Source organism: Camelus ferus, chromosome 14 (assembly GCF_009834535.1).
Source record: "Camelus ferus isolate YT-003-E chromosome 14, BCGSAC_Cfer_1.0, whole genome shotgun sequence".
NCBI lineage: Eukaryota > Metazoa > Chordata > Mammalia > Artiodactyla > Camelidae > Camelus > Camelus ferus.
Window position 1 is genome coordinate 5,652,739 of NC_045709.1, and position 12,623 is coordinate 5,665,361.

At 37.4% G+C, this 12,623-nt stretch overlaps 1 protein-coding gene across 16 annotated transcripts in view; it reads right to left on the reverse strand.

The window, feature by feature from the left end:
- Window positions 1-10,755, reverse strand: part of CCDC122 (coiled-coil domain containing 122) — an 82,016-nt gene extending 71,261 nt beyond the window's left edge. For 5 of the 16 annotated variants that reach the window (XM_032496098.1, XM_032496091.1, XM_032496089.1 and 2 more), the window contains exons 1-2: window positions 10,419-10,754; window positions 1,880-2,060 (exon numbers count right to left, since the gene is read on the reverse strand). The gene's annotated coding sequence lies outside the window, so the exon portion shown is untranslated. Of the gene's footprint in view, window positions 1-1,879; window positions 2,061-2,671; window positions 2,754-10,418 lie in introns of all 16 variants that reach the window. The other 11 variants (XM_032496103.1, XM_032496101.1, XM_032496099.1 and 8 more) reach the window with 6 other exon arrangements.
- Between the last annotated feature and the right edge of the window lie 1,868 nt (window positions 10,756-12,623).

The following is a 12,623-nucleotide window of genomic DNA, read 5'->3' on the forward strand; positions in this document are numbered from 1 at the left end:
GGGCCATGACACTAATCAGGATATGAAAGAGTAGCAGAGGAGTATGTTAGAAAGAGGAAATCTAAAGCAACCTAAGGATGGGGTACAAAGTTCTGAGAGAAATGGAACAGATTCAAAGTTTAGATTATCTAATTAACTAGGGAATTCAACTTGGTCCATCTTTTCCATCCCTCTCTGCCTCAGATTCTTAGTTTCATATTCTTTCCTAGGCAGCTATGAGGTTTGGCAGACTTCAGTCTATAATTTTCTACAAACTGGCTTAAATTTCTCAGAGATTTTGCATTTTCAGCAGCCTCCCAGGTGACATTGATGCTGCGGTCTGAGGACATTTTGAGTAACAAGGTTCCAGTCAGACAGACCCAGCTTTGAATTATTTCCTAGCCAATTGTTCGTTGTATAATATTGGACAAGTTTAAATCATCTCAGAGCTTTAGTTTCTTGTAAAAATAGGCACAATATATCTACCTTATAAAGTTACTGAGAAAATGAAATGATGTCATGTCTCTAGAGCATAAAGCAAGGAACCCAGCTCCTTACTCACAACAGGGCTCACTAATTTAGTCTTCCTCCCACTGTGTCTCAAAAAGGCTGTGTATTTATAGCTTGTATCAGAATTTTTAAAAAATCACTGTGAGACCATTGACATTCAGAAAATTAATGTACAGTTTTGACTATTGTTGAGTAACTCCAATGGTCCACATAATGTAGTCATTTGAATTTTGCTGAGGTACACATTGGAGTGCTATACACTGAGGGGAGGCTCACTGGCAGGAGGGTGTCACTTTCCTGAAGCCAAGTATTCAGTGCCAAGCATCCTCATCTCAGCCTGACTTTACAGTTCTGAGCTCATTTTCCTGTCCACGCACATTTTATAAAGCAAGAAAATCTCTGTATTTCGTGGAAAATGCCCCTGTTAAACAAAGGAACAAAGAGAAAAAAACCAAACAAATCCAACCAACCAGTGAAGAGTGTTGGCATGGAAGTGAAGAGAAAGTTAAGAAATCTAAGAAATAGATGATGCTTATACAGCAAAATAGGAGTTTGGGATAAATTTTGGAGAGGGAATGCCACATTGGCAGTGGCTTAAATCCATGATATGAATGCTTTTACCATTTGCTCCATGAAGAAATAAGGAAAGGCCATTCTCAAACTATTTCAATAAATTTTCCAGACAGAAATCATATTACTTGCTTTATAAATGAGTCTACTCCTCTATTTATAGAATTATAAAGGTCTTAAGGGTTCAATTAAAAGTTTTTAATGATACTTGACTGAAATTTATGGGAGAAATTCTATGCTATAATGGTATCTGTGATTTGGTGAATTTGTAAATAGTAAAGTGGACATTATTAACCATTGGATTGGTAATTGCATTGTAAAGAGAGAATTGGCATCTTTAACTTCCTGATTTACAATAAGGCCATGGCATTTGTCAATAGATATTCAACACCATATATACAGGCTGCATGCTACAAAGTATAGGGACAAATAAGACATGGGTCCTACCCTCTTTTGAGGAAGGGAAAACACTGGTTCCACGATGCAAATATAATCTTGAAAATTGGGAGAGTAAATTATCTTGGGGAAAGAATATTGGAATCTATGTCTGGCAGATGGTCATAATATTGGTGCATTTAAACAGCTATTAATTCCCCTGGTAATCATCCTGGGAGACAAAAAGCAGATACCATTTATTATGCTACTAAAAGCACAGAACTAGCTCTAAGAAATCTGACATATCCTAGAAGTGATCAACAGATCTCAGCACTTTGGATCTCTGTGAAGTCACTTAACCTTGCCTGGAACTCCCTGTGGTGGCTAGGGCTAACACGCCTAAGGATAGAGATAGATTTCCACAAAAAATAATTTTTACACTCACATCCATAAAAGAACAGCAGTCTCATTTTCACAAGGCTCCGATCAGTCTCAACACTGCCTTCCTTTCATTTGAACTTGTAGTCCTTATTGGAGAGATGATTCCACACTCTATTGTTGTTTGAAGAGTCTTGAGTTGAATTCTGAGGATACATTAGGCTATGTTGCAGAAAGACTGGTATTTCCTGGGGCAGATTAAGGGGAGTGAACCACAAGATTGATTAAAATTCAATTGGACGCTAATTCCTTCATATTATCTCCTGAAATCCTCACTTAAAATGCAAATAATCCAGGGAGGGTAATACCTTAAAAAGCATGAAGGAGTAAGCTATCAAGAGAGCTGCCAAGGTCTATTTCCCTCCTACTTCTAACAATTTCCACAGAATGTCACTCATTCTCAGAAGTCTTTTCAAGACTTTTTCAAGAATTCACTTGAAAGACTTATGAGAGATTTCCTGATCTCCTGGGTGGAGGTGGGCTATCACCCCAGTTTAGTGAGGAGGGAAAGTGTAGTGTGGCATTCAAGTAGTCTTAGTCAAAAGGGGGAACTAAGCTTTTGTTGAGTGTCTCCCACATCCCCAGCTCTGTCCTATGAGCTTTGCATAAGCCACCTCATTAAATCCTTTCTCCAATGCCATTATGCTCTTATGACTATCACCATTTTGCTGATGGGAAACTGAGGCTACGTGAGGTTAAGTCACTGCCAGGAAGAGTTGATAAATAGCAGATCTTGGAATCAAACTTGACTTACCTCATTACAAAGCTCATTAGCCCCAGAAAAAGACAGGAATCTCACCTAGGAAACTTGGTCCAAGGCATTTTGGTTTTCTCCCTCACCACACAGGTCTACATGATTCTGACTTGTTGTACAGAGGCTCCTCAAGAAAAGAAATGTAGAGGATGAAAGCTTAACATGTTAAGTGTTTGAGACCTATTATTGAGCAGGACTGGAGTAGCAATGGAAGAAAGACTATTTCCCATGTCCTATGCTGAAAAAGCGCCTCATTTCTTTATTTTTAGAATGTTTACAAAATTATTCTGTAACAGAGATAAATACAATCCTACCACATGATCCAGCAATCATGCTCCCAAATGAGCTGAAAACTTATGTCCACATAAAAAATTATACACACATTTTTATAGCCACTTTATTCATAATTGTCAAAATTGGAAGCAACCAAGATGTAATTCAATAGTTGAATGGATAAACAAAGTGTGGTACATTCAGACAATGGAAAGTTTTCAGTAAAAAGAAATGAGCTATCAAGCCATGAAAAGACATGGGGAAAACACATTGCAAGTGAAAGAAGCCAATCTGAAAGGCTATATACTATATGATTCTAACTTTATGACATTCTGGAAAACAGAAATATGGAGAAAGTAAAAATATCAGAGGTTGCCAGGGGTTCAGTGGGGTTGAGGGGGTAGGGGAGGGAGATGAACAGCAGGCACACAGGCATTTTTAGGGCAGGAAAACTATTCTTCATGATACTGTAATGGTGGATACATGACTATGTATTTGTCAGAATCACAGAATCATACAACATAGAGTGAACCTTGATGTAAACTATGGGGGGCTTTAATTAATAATAATGTATCGATATTTTTTCATCAATTGTACCACACCAATGCAACATGTTAATAATAGGGAAACTGAGCAGAAGTTGTGTGTCTTGGAAAGAGAGTAAATGGGAACTCTGTATTTTCTGTTCACTTTTTCTTTAAACCTAAAACTGCTCTAAAAAGTACGTTAATTGAAAAATCGTTCTAAATATAGACAATATCACAGACAGAGAATACAGACTTGTGGTTACCAGGGGGGTGGAGGGTGGGAAGGGATAGACTGGGATTTCAAAATTGTAGAATAGACTACACTGTATAGCATAGGGAAATATACACAAAATGTTATGATAACTCACAGAGAAAAAAATGTGACAATGAGTGTGTATATGTCCATGAATAACTGAAAAATTGTGCTGAACACTGGAATTTGACACAACATTGTAAAATGATTATAAATCAATAAAAAATGTTAAATAAATAAATAAATATAGACAATAATATTGTACTATAATTATGTAATGCAATGGGTATCACTACAATGGCAATCATATTACAATATAAAAATGTATCAAAGAACACACTGTACATCTTAAGTTTACACAATGATATGTGTCAAGCATATTTATTAAAAAATTATTTCAGAACTATTTCATTCTTCATATGCCTTATTACAGTGTAATAGATATAGGTAGAGAGAAAAGAAAGAAAAAGAATAGTGTAAAGGAAAGGGAGAGGCTGAAAAATATGAGAATTATAATAAACTAAAATAAAATTTGTGCCACCAGGAAGGAAAAAAAGGATTAGACATTTTCAGAGCTATCTTTTCTTAATCTCTTTTTTTTTTTTCTTTTCTTCCTTTGTTCTTTTTTTGGGGCATGAGGTGGGGAGAAGAATTTCGGCAAGCTCAGAATGTGGAATAAGATGACAGCATGGAATCTTAAAAATAGTCTATGCACTTTCCCAAACGCAGGCATTTTACTTAGGGAGGACAGAAGACCAGTTGTCTGGAACAGTATATATTTATGAGATGATTAAGCCTGAGATGGTTAAACTCTAACTTCTAGGTGGCTGGGGGAAGAGAGTGCATAATGTGCTGACACCAAAAGAATCACGGGGCTGAACATTTAGGAACCTGCTTTCAGCTTGGTCTCCAAGTGTGAGTAGGGCACGTTGGGGTTACTCAGAATCAGAGGTGGTGCTGATATGCAGACCCAGAGTGAGGTGAAGGAGCTTAGGGATGTGAGAGCATATCTTCCCAACAGACTTTCATTTCTATTGAGGCATAATATTGCTACAATGGCATTTTATATGTATAGTTATTACTATTACAGGTAGTACATATATATAAAAGTCCATGAATCTTAGGTACATAGTTTGTTGAATTTGTTATCTATGAATTTACCCATGACTCACAACCTGTATCAAGATACAGAATATTTCCAGTATTTCAAAAAACTTCTTTGTTCTCCTTTCTAGTCAGTAACTCTGTGTTCAGAGGTACTCATTCTGATTTTTAAAAATTAGTTTTGCCTATAAACCTCATATAAATGGAATCATACTGTATGCACTCATTTGTCTAGTTCCTTTCATCCAGCACCATGTCTGTGAGACTCACCCACTTCGCTGCATGTAACAGTGGTTTGTTCTTTTTTATTGCTACTCAGTATCCCATTGTATGAAAATGCCATAGTTTACTTATCCATTCTATCATGGATGAAGATTTGGATTGTCTTCAGAGTTTTTACTTTAATGAATGCGTCTGCTATGAAGATTCTTGCATCTGTCTTTTGGTGGATACATGTGTCCATTTCTCTCATGTGTACACCTAGGAGTGGAATTGCTGGGTCACAGGACAGGCACAAAGATACTGTCAATCAATTTTCCAAAATGGTTATACAATTTCAGTTTCTGCTAGCAACATATGAAGGATTCCAGTTGCCCCACATCTTCATCAACTTGTGTTATTACCTGTCTTTAAAATTTTAGCCATTCTGATGAGTGTGGTAGGGTATCCATTCTGGTTTTAATTTATATTTGCCTGATAAGTAATGGTATTGAGAATTTTTTCCCAAATAATTATTGATCATTTGGATATTCACTTTTGAAAGCGCTTACTTAAGTCTTTTGTCCCTTATTTAAATTGGATTGTCTATCTGTTGATTATTGATTTATATGACATATTCTAAATGCAAGCCTTCTGTCAGGTGTATGTAGTGCAAACACCTTCTGTCAGTCTGTGATTTGCCTTTTAACTCTCTTAATGGTATATTTTGGTTAATAAAAGTTCTTAATTTTGATGAAATTTAAGTTACTAATCTTTTGTTTTATAATTAGTAGTTTTCTTATACTATTTAAAACTTATCCCAGGTCATAAATACATTAGTCTGTTCTCTTCTAGAAGCTTTATTTTTCACTTTTAGATCTATAATCCATGTTTAATTAACTTTTGTAAAAAAATAGACACTTAAGAATAGCTAGGATATTACTAAAAAGAAAGAGCTACTGAAGAGGGGGTTAGGTAAGCACTGTAAGATACAATTAAAATAGTGCAGCACTGGTACATGAATAGACAGAAAGACCAACAAAAACAGAAAACCCAGAAAAACATTAACTTTTGTATATGGTGTGAGGTAAAGGTCACACACACAAAAATGTTCCATTAAAAGGATGTTGGATCTCCAGGTTGATTCTCTAATTTTATCTTTCTTCCTATTTTCTATCTTTTGAGCACATATGTCATACTTTGTACTTAGGAAACTTTATCTTCCATCCCTTTTATTAAAATGTTCACTTTGAAGGTTTTATCCTAATTCCCAAGAATTTTTGTTCAATAAATGTTGCTTCTTCTTATTTATTTTATTTTTATAAGGATTGGGTATTTTTGGTTTGTTTGAAGTATTCTGTTTCATTCAATGCCTCTCTTTTCTCTGAGTCTTTTTTTTTTTTTTCCTGTTGGTTTTTTGTTTGTTTTGGTCTGTGTCTTTCTCTGATTTAATACTATTATTGGTTGTGTGCTTATACTTAAGGTACTAAAAAAGGTTGCTTATAAGTTCTGACTGAGTAGAGGGGCATTGCTGAGTAGTGGGCTTCACTCTAAGATAATCTGGCTGAGTGTTTGCTTAGAGGAACCCCAACGATCAAGATCTAAAGGTTTTTTTGCTGGGTCAGTTTCCCTAGAGAGGAATCTTGCAACTTCACACCTGAAGGTTATAAGTTCTTGCAACATTTTGGGACTGAGTGGGAGAAGGGGCTGAGGCAGGGGTGAGGAGGGTTTACACTTCAGATGCCCCACATTTGGTCTGTTTTCTGTGTATTGAGTACAGTTCTTCAGTGAGGTGAGGCCAGTGAGCAAGACTTATGTTTTCTTTTATGATAAGGGAAGAGGTGGTCATTTAGCTGAGCAGGCTTAGGAGGAAGATTTATGAGGTTAATTGTTTCTTATACAGATTTTCAACTGAGCTTCTGGCTTTCAGCCTCACCTGAACACCCCACTTTCGGAGGTAATTGGCATCCCAACTCCTGAGACTTTCTGCGTTTTGTCACATGCATCTGCTTATTTCTGGAGTTAGCTTGAGGCTTCCCCACCTCTAACTACTTCCAGGCTTTTTCTAGTTTCCTATGTTAGTAACCACTCATCCATTGGACTTTCAGCTTTCAAGTTTTTATTGTCATTCCTTTTCCTATTCTCTCTTTTTTTCAAATTGAAGTATAGTCAGTTTACAATTGTGCTGTGTAGTTTCTGGTGTACAGCACAGTGATTCAGTTATACATATGTATATTCCTTTCCATATTCTTTTTCATTATAGGCTATTACAAGATATTGAATATAGTTCCCTGCGCTATACAGTAGGACCTTGCTGTTCATCTATCTTATAGATAGTAGTTAGTATCTGCAAATCCCAAACTCCCAACTTATCCCTCCTCCCCCTCTTCCTGTTCTCTGTATACTTGTGGATTTATATGTTTTAATGCCTTTACTGACTTCCTAGTGAGATTTCTGGGGGGAAAATGGTAAACATTTGTGTTCAGTCTACATTTTAACTGAAAGCTAGTTAGTCAATATTTAAGAACTTAAAGGCAGCTCCAGATGTCTCTGAAACTTAAATAAGAATTGTAACTTTATTCACTGTTGTCCTAGAAGCAGACTGATAAATGAAAGTGCCCATATTCAGTATGTCCCTTGGGGAATGTTAAAGAATGAAATGGGAACCAAGAAATGGATCATTGCCAAGGGGACATTTTGGGACTCACTTTTCTGACCATATTTAGGGTCAAATCCCCGCAAAAATGTGGCAACTTTATAACATAAAACTGCTGTTCTGGGTTTGTTGGCTTGATTATTACAGGAAAATTACAACAGAAAAAAGAATATAATCATTACTGAACACATGCTATTTGTTTAGGAATGATTATTTTCCTCACTGATGCAAAGGCTTAGAAACCTAATCTAAGTTTTCAATGGAACATTCAGATTTTGCTCACCAGAAATCCTTCAAGTATGTGAGCATATTTTAAATATACTCTACTTATGCTTCTTTGTCTTCCTGGAATTGTTTCCATATTTTACAGATAAGTGTCACTTGTATTACAATCAGTCATAGGTGGTGATTCTGGATTTTAAAAAATACACATTTATTAAGAAACCTGACATCAATGTGTGATAGTGTTTTCTCTTTCCAATTTGCTTTGTGCAGCTGGAAAATCAGGCTACATCGTTTTTTTAAAGAATGAATTAAATCCTGGCAATTGAGGGAGTTTAGTGACATGTTCCTCACATTGGTGACTTCCAGAACCTGACCTTAGATAACTGCTCTATTAGCCTCCATCATTATGAGTGAAGATTTCTTTAGCATCAACAGTTGATAGCCTGCTGCTGCCAGATTTGGATGATCAATATTACAGAGCCAGAGAAAGTATGAAATAGGAAGAAAATAGAAAGTATGTTTGTATCTAACAAAATCATAGGTGTAGATATCAAATTCCTCTAAGAAGACTTCAGAAATTTTTGGATTTTTCAGACCATCCAAGTACAAGGAGTGTTTAAAGGTGAGGAGTGTGGAGAGTAGCTGAACGGAAATTATTTCAGACATGTGAGGCTGTATGCAGAAGTGAGTGAGAAAGGGGAAGGAAGGGACTATGGTTACGTAAAGGAAGAAGACACAAGAAGTGTGTTGAGTTGGATGGGGAAGAGCCTAGTCACCAAGAGCATCTTGAGTCTTGTGTATGTACAGTGAGTTTTTTAGTGAATGGCAGATGTAGTAGCAGAAAAACTAACAAAGTGCTGGAGAATTTAGAGTTTGCAGCTGTGGTGCATGGAATCCAATCCCTAAGCAATGTCACTGTACAAAAGCACAGTAGAAATAGGCAATCCAAGTTGTAATATGGTTCTCAAAAATATTCAGGGAAGTCCAAGTAAGGCACACAAAACATATTTTACTAAAGTCTTTTCTAACTTACAGCACCCAATTCCCAGATGGTTCTGTGTCCAGGGCTATAGACTCACCTGTCTTTATTAAGCAAATTACCTAATAAATGAGAAACGAACCTGGTTTTGGATATTATTAGGAGGTTCTTGAGAAAGGCACTGGTATAAATATTGTTCAGCTTCTAGATTATAGAAGGCTTTCTGCTAGACATCCTTTTCTTTGCATCTAACCAAGTTTAAGGGAAAACTGAGCCACCTATGTTTCTTGGCCTTCACACAAATAGTCAGAATTCCACTGGTTGCCGCAGATACCCTGTATCTTTGTGATAGAAGCTTTACTGGAGTGATGACAGTTGTTACTGAGAGAAATCTGATGCCCCAAGCCCTTCTCCTTGAGTTATTATCTGCCCAGGAAAGACACTGGATGGAGGGCTTAAAGAAGAAAAATGCTTTTTTTTGAAGGAGCCAAAAATCCCTGTTGTGTATGCCCATGTGAACACCAATCCAATGGGAAAAAAATTACCATGCTGCAATTGTTAGCAATACGGTGCCTATTAGTGTTAATTGAATGATCAAAGTCTACACTAAAAGCATATGATTAGAAAAATTCCTGTAAAAATCGGTAAGTCTGAAACAAACCAATTGATTTAATAATTCAGCCTCAGGCAATTGTATCCTTGATAGCTTATAATTGTGAGAAAAGTTTGAATTTGTTTGTCACAATAAAGGACAGATCCATTTCATTTTTATATGAAAGAATATTTTTGCAAACCCAACCCCATAAAGTCATATATGATTAAAACATAAAATATGACTGAAAAGTCTATATCAAAAATTATCCTCTGTTTTAATTTTGCACCCTTAAGAAATCCTAGAGCAGATTTATGACTCTTTATAAAATCAAATCAGGAGAATAAACATTCAGTAAGCACATATGATGGGCCAGACTTTGCCTTAAGTCCTATGGGAGGAACAAAGAAAGTTCCTGTCTTCTTAAAATCTAGTAGAGGAAAATTGTTAAGAACTGAAAGTTTAAATAACATCATAAGATATAAGTAATACTTTAAGACAACAATGGAAAAGCACATACAAGACCAATTGTGAATACAAGTCAGACATTAAAATTCCTTTGTGAAATAGTAATTCAGCTATTTGGCTAAAGAATGGAGTTTCTGAAAATGGTAGAGGAGACAGGCCTAGAAAAAGGAATTGTATTAAAATTATGGCTCTTAGATGCCAGGGTAAGATTTTAGAACTTGATTTTGTAGGGAAACCATTAAAAAATTTTAATTCTAACCTTAAGTGGAGAAGTGACAAAACCAGAGCCGCATGTTGGAGAGGTGAATCTTTCAGCTATGTGCAGACTGGACAGAGAAACTTCAGACACTGAGATGGTTTAAAGGGTACTGCCATCTTCCAGGGAAATGGGATGGACCTGCCACCACCTAAATTTAGTTCAGGTGTCTAGACTGATGCCACACACACACACACACACACACACACACACACACACACACACACATGCTAAGAGAGCCTGAGAAGGTTTATTACTCACAGAATGAGGATGCTAAGGTAGAGCAGGGCAAACTTCCAAGCAGATCCAAAGGCTTGAGAGCACAGGAAGGGGTGACTGGCTTGGCTTTTCATGATGGTTAGTGTAGGGATGGAGTGAGTGTCCCCTTATCTACGCTGAAGTTTTCACGATTTGAATTTCCTGCTGGTACCAAAGGAGGGAGCCCTCAGGCTTCTTATCAGCTGGTCTGGATGTGGGGCAGAGGAGAAGGGAAATGATGTGGTTGGAAAGTTGTCAGCAGACATCAAAAACGGACTCCGATTCTTTATAACACACATACAGGGTGATAAGAGTGATGAAGTGCCAATACTGCACATGAGCTATAAGCCTGCACCTGATGGAACCTGCACTGTGGGAAGCAGGTCTCTGGAAGGAAGGATTTCTATGAGAGTGTGGTTATGTAACAGTCAGTTTACGGGCCTATTGAGGGCCTTTGGAATGTCAAAGAGGAGGTCTCTAGGGCTTTGCAGTAAATATCCCAGGAACTCTTGACCTTTTGTTCACTGCATTTCTTTTTTTAAAAAATTCTAATATATTGCTTATGTTTTGGAGAAAGATTTTTTTGAAAGATGCAAAGCTAGAGGAGATTGTCTGCCTCTGGGATCAGAGTTGTAGATTCTATTTTAGTTTAATAAATAAGTCAGTTTTGATTCGAGTACCAGTTACACGCTGTGAACCTTTGTGTACAGTAACAATTATCTAGGAAACTTGTTTAAAATGTCCATTTCTGCCTGCAACCCCAGGGATTCTGGATGAGAGGTTTGGGGTGGATCTCAGGAACGTGTCTCATGACAAGTGTCCCTCATACAGGGGTTTCCGGGCCTCACTTGAGAAACATCACCCGATGGTGTAGCCAGCACTACACTAGGTATTGCAAGGCTTCAGGCAGAGTCTAACACAATCACAATCAACAAGGTGACTGCTTTGCTGGCTCTTTCCCTGCTTAATCAGTCTGCACCTATGAAGTCTGTAACAGCAAAAATTAAAGCCAGGACTACGATTCTGTTTGGTCACTGTTAGCAGTGCTTGAGTGCTTTACTCTGACAAGGGCTCTATATGCTTTTTCTAATTTAACCTTCTTGAAGTCAAATAAGTATCACAATATAGTGTAGAAAATTGAGGCTCAGTAAGATTGACTTACTAAGTCCTGCAGTCACTAAATGGTAAAGCCAGTTTTCAAACCTAGTGTTGTCTAAATCAGACTTGGGTTATTAACCATGGCACTCCATATACCGTCAGGAGCTCAGTTCTAGCTTTGTAGTCTCGCTTGAGTAATAATGGGGGAGAGGGTAGGGGCGTGGTCCAATGGCACTCAGAGCAGGGGAAAATGAAGCAGTTGCCTGCTTAGATTTCTCATATATTGACAGTAGAATAACAGATGTTGGTTTGATACCATAAGGGTCTCTGTCTCCCAGGGTAGAAACTTCATTGACTGACACTTCAGCCCTTCCGTGAGATTCTGGAAGACTTGAATTCTGTAGGTTACTTCCCTGTAAGCACAGTTTATCTGGTTTAGAATAGCACTTTTTGGACCAGTCACTTTCAAGAGGCTGAGAGGCACTAAGGTGGATGGAAGAGAGCGAGGGAAGGAAACAGAGGTGGGGCATGCGGCTAGGAAGGTACACAGGGCACAGGTCATACAGGGCTTGGAGGTCATGGTCAGAAATTTGGTTTTTAGTCTAAGTATGGTGAGAAATAAATGGAATGTTTTAGATGGGAGAGTTAGTGCTCTGATTTAATGTCTTAAAAATAGCCTTTTGGTTTCCATGTGAAGAATGGATGAGAAGGAGCAAGCGCTGAAGTGGGAAGATGGGTAAGGAGGTTATTTTATCCTCTGAATATTTTGGGTGTATAAAAGTTCTTCATGAAGGAAAAGCCAACAAAGAAAGAAAACCGACAGTTTTAGACTTGATGGGGCAGGAGAGTAGAGCTCAGAAAAAAATTCTAGAGGCTCCCCCACTTCCTCCTCAAAGCAATTTTGGAGCGAAGTTAAGAAGAAGAGGGAGAGGGAATCGGAACTTAAGCATTTCAGATTTCATGTTTTGTTCTTTTATGTCCTTCTAAAATCTACCCTCGCCCAATATTATTCTTCTCAACCTTAGCAGAGATGAACTGAAAGCCAATGCAACAGGTTGGTGTCTAAGATGATAGTAATCTCTGTAGGGTATTATGTATGTAAATGCGTTT